At 45.4% G+C, this 4,461-nt stretch overlaps 1 protein-coding gene across 1 annotated transcript in view; it reads left to right on the top strand.

Annotated features, from left to right (window-relative positions):
- The first annotated feature begins 517 nt into the window (after positions 1-517).
- Csgalnact1 (chondroitin sulfate N-acetylgalactosaminyltransferase 1) overlaps positions 518-4,461 on the top strand; it is a 331,838-nt gene continuing 327,894 nt past the window's right edge. The window contains exon 1 of the mRNA XM_028883852.2: positions 518-986. The gene's annotated coding sequence lies outside the window, so the exon portion shown is untranslated. The remainder of the gene's footprint in view (positions 987-4,461) is intronic.

Here is a 4,461-nt window from a genome sequence, read left to right as displayed (position 1 = left end):
GGAAGTTGCAGTATGATTGCCTTTTGAGGCTGTCAGGAGATAACCTGGGGGTAATGACTTGTGTCCATATAGGTATGCACATATGCATGCAGTGTTAACTGTTTATCATCTCCCTATCAGGCAGTGCTTTGATGCAGTCAGAGAAATGACACTGTATGTTTTGTTTGGTTGTTAAACACGGATTCTTTCTTCTCTTTTCCACAAATCTTAGCTGAGCTGATGTGGTGATACGGCCGCCAGAGGTCCTTGTAGGCATCGCTTAGCCACAGTAGGGCTGAAGGGTTAAAGGGGTTTCTGGTCTTCTGTAAATAAGAGCGTCTTAATGAAGGCATTATCACCACCACCCAGGGCAGTAAAAACAGCGAGCAGCTCATTAATTCTCTCGAGTACAGTTTATAAAGTTTTGGATGCAAGCCGTCTTTGGAATTAGAGCAATTTTAGGAAAGCAAATGACACAGGGGGATGAGTGGGGGAGTGGGTGGGGGGAAGGAAGCAAACTTATAGGAGAGACACTGAGCCACCTCTCCCCTGGGGCACAGCCTCCAGCCGTGTCATAGTCCTTTCACCAACTTCTCTGGATGTCAGCGATCAGTTTAGGCTCGAAGGCTCCGTGGTGCAGAAGACCCTGCTCTCCACGCATGGTGTCTGCAGTGACAGTGCCCTGCTCTGCTCAGGAACCGGACGCACTGCAGAAGGGCCCTGGTGGAATCCGGTGACTGCAGCCAGGCGCGACCCCAGCCCTGAGGCCCAGGCTGCCTCCACTACGCGGGCTCGGGGGCTCCCACCCCGAGGCGGGCACTGTGCTTGGCTGCTGTTCAGTCGGCGCTGGCCCCCCTCCCTCCCCCAGTCCCTGGAGGCTCCGTGGCTGCCGGAGCAGGAGGTGGAGCCCAGCCCTCGGCCGACTGGTAGGAGGGAAAGTTCGGCAGCAGCGGCGGGAGTAGCTTAGCAGCGGGAGCCCCGCCCGGCTGTCTGCAGGGCTGCCTGGGGTAAGTAGGGGTCCCTTACCCGGAGTACCGGCCGGGCGTGGCGGGCTGCGTGCGGGTGTGTTGCTGCTGCTCGCCTGTCCGCTCAGCCCAATGCCACTGCCCGCGCGACCTCAGGGTTGGCTCTCTGTCAGTGGTAGAGGACGACCCCACCGTTGGTCTCCTTGGATCACTGCTATCCTAGGGCGGAGGACTCCGTGATCACTACCCGCTGTAGCCGGTGCTAGGTGGGTGGCGGGATCGGTGCCTCTAGAGGGACACGCGAGCGCAGCTCTGAGAGAGGGTCCCCAGTGCCGCACCCCGTGGTCAGCCCGGCTTCCCCAGCGCTTTTGGAGTCCAGAGCTGCTCGCTTACTATCCAGAAACCCCCTTTTCAAAGTAGCTTTGGCAAGTGCTGGCACCCCTAGTTTGCTGTCCCTGGATTATTTTTTGCTGTGATGGAGAGGGTGGCCCGTGGGCAGCACGATCTCCTGCGTTGTACCAGGGCAATGGTGACTCTCGGGATCCCGAGGGTCTCCACTATCTGAGTGTGACCCGGTGCAAGTGTGTGTGCCAGGGGTGGAGAGAAACTCTCCCTAGGCATGGTCTTAGGGGGCAGTGGGGCGTTCCGAAGGCTGGAGGCAAAGGAAAACTGTGCTGGGCGAAGGCAAAGTTGTTTGTTTCTGCCACACTTCCTGCACCTGTACCTCTGTCGTCAGTGATTTTGAAATTATAGAGGAAAAGACATTAACAATACTGTACATGCCCAAACATTGAGCCTCGGTGGTTACTAAAAGGAAATAGTAATGAATGATAAGGTGGCTGGTTTTTTGCAAACTCCATTTTTATTCTGATTGTAACATCTTAGCATGATTTTCACTTAAATGTCATTAAAGATAACTAACTTCCAGTTCCATGTTTATAGGGAATTTAAATGTTTAGTAAATCCCAGTAATTCTACAGGGTTTCTTGGATTGTGTTAACACTTTTCATTATAAGAGAGTCCCAATTATTGTGAACTGTGAGCATTAATAAACTGTGGGTTTTGGCCACGTGGAGAGAAGTCTTTCAAACGTGGAAATAGAAGTATAAGGCAGAGAGTAATTGGTACCCTAGGCGTAAAAGGTCACCTGAACACACAGAAGAATGATTACTCTGATAGAGGGATCATGCGTTGAGCTTCCAGAAAGTGCCAATTCTGGGGAAAGATGAGATGGGCCATATCCACTGTAGGAAATTAATACCTGTATAATCATTTCCTCTGCATTGAGCTACCTATTGGGTGTGTCCAACCTGCAGCCTATGGTGTGCAATCGGGTGAAGAATATCTATTAATGTAGCTCAAGACAAAATCATGAATTTATTTAAAACACTAAGGGGTTTTTGTGATTAATTTTTTTTTTCAACTTGGTGCAATTGTCAAGCTTGAATTTTGCAGCTTAGGACACACCTGCTGCCATTCCAAATCAAGAAATTATTCATTTATTTTCCTGAGACAGTGCTTCTTTTTGTAGTCCTGGCTGTCCTGGAAATCACTCTGTAGACCAGGCTGGCCTAGAAATCAGAGATCTGTCTGCCTCTGTCTCCTGAGTGTTCGGATTAGAGATATGCAACCACCAAATCATGATCACCCAATATTACTTTAATTCTCTCCATTTTCCTGTCTCAGATCTCATTGTAAACCATATTAGGGAACTTCAAAGAAAATATCCAATGTTTGGATTCACCTGAAGCATTTATCTAATAATTCTTTATCAATAAAAAGCCGGGAGTCAGATATCGAGGTAAGAACCTGAAAGATCGGAGAACAGCCACCAGAGACTTCCTATCTTTTCTGTCCTTCCATTCAAAAGGGCCAAGATCCTCTCTAAGCCCCGCCTTACTACTTCCTCAGTCCTCCAAAACCTCAGCTAGCTCCACCTTCTGATTCAAAACAAACTTTATTGTCAGAAAGCAATCAGTATTCACCCATTATGTTACTGTGAGATTGTGCTTTGCTGTTCCTGAAAGCTGCTTGTCCTATTTTTTAACTGCCTGACCCTGGGCAAGTCACTTGCTCTTTCCAATACCAGAGTTCTAATGTGCAAAATGGTTGCAACACTCCTCACATGATAGAGATATTTGGAGAATTAAATAACATTCTTTTCTAAGTGCTCAGAACAGTTGACCCTTTCCTGAGTGCTATCTCTTGTCTTTCTTAAATACTTTTAGATATGTTTTGACACTTAAAAACTTTAAAATTTGTAATTCTTCCTTTTATGTGATCTTTTGCCCATCCATCCAACTATAATACATCCATGAGGCTATTTCTCACTGAAGGTCATTGGATTTTGCCCTGCTTGGCTGTTTGAACCTAGGAGTTGGTACTATGGAGGATGGTGGTAGGCAATGCTTCAGGGGTTTCTTTTGGTTGAGAATCCATCATGAGAATGTGAGATGATGAACTGGACTTTCCAGCCTTCCTGTTTCCCAGTTCTGTGCTTAATAAGATGATACCACACTGAAAAGAAGAAAGAGTAGGCTGTGCATGACTACTGTTTCTCCTGCTTCCCTTTGCTATCCAGGTCCATATTGGCAAGTAGTAAGGACTTAAGTGTTTGTTGGTTTGAAATTCACAGTGTAATGAAGTTATTCTTCAGGTCACATTCCTCTTTTTGTATTCCTGGTGAAAGGACCTTGGGCTTGTAAATTATAGCCCTACCATATATTAAGGCTAACAGAGGTACTAAAGAGGCTGAGCTCAGGTAGACTTTATTACCTATTGATTTTGGCCTCATGATAAAGTGGTCTTATAAAACTTGTAAAAGCCAGGTCTAGCAGTGGCTCCGCCACTAGGGGCCCCCTCTGCACACTGGATTACCCTGGGCTGTCTTCTGCTCCCATCCTTCCTTCCTTTCAGAGAGCAGAGAAACAGATTTCTTCACCAGAAACGAATACGTATATAAAAATCTTTAACAAAGGACTAAAAAGAAATGATAACCTCTCTTTGATGGATTCAGTGGGCTTTTAAAAACAACTTTAGAGACTTAAAAATTGTTTTTTTTTTTTTACTTTATATATAATAATATTCAAATATGGAATTTCTTAAATTTAGAAACTAAACATGATTCAGATGTAGAATTTTAAAGTTTTTCTTTGTATATGTGTGTGTGTGTGTGTCCATCTGTTTTTGGTGGAACATTTTTTCTTAATCTTTTAATGTATTTAAAATAGTTTTTTCTTCTAAATGGATACTTGGTGTATTATGAGTATGTCCTACATATACATTGTAATGTATTGTAGTAATATAAATTTCTTCTCAAGAGATTTTATGTAGCCAGTTGAAGCCCCCCCCCCGCGCCCCCCCCCCCCGCCTCTTTTTCTTTTTGGCACTGCATTAAAGTTTACCTTTAACAATGTTTTGTTACATTCTACTATGCAGCATTAAAGGGCATCTTTCTTCTGTGTGAGCAGTTTTGTTTAGGGTAGGGCCTCATTATGTAGCAGGCTGGCTTCAAATC

Source organism: Peromyscus leucopus, chromosome 17, assembly GCF_004664715.2.
Source record: "Peromyscus leucopus breed LL Stock chromosome 17, UCI_PerLeu_2.1, whole genome shotgun sequence".
Classification (NCBI taxonomy): domain Eukaryota; kingdom Metazoa; phylum Chordata; class Mammalia; order Rodentia; family Cricetidae; genus Peromyscus; species Peromyscus leucopus.
This window is presented reverse-complemented; position numbering and strand designations above follow the sequence as displayed.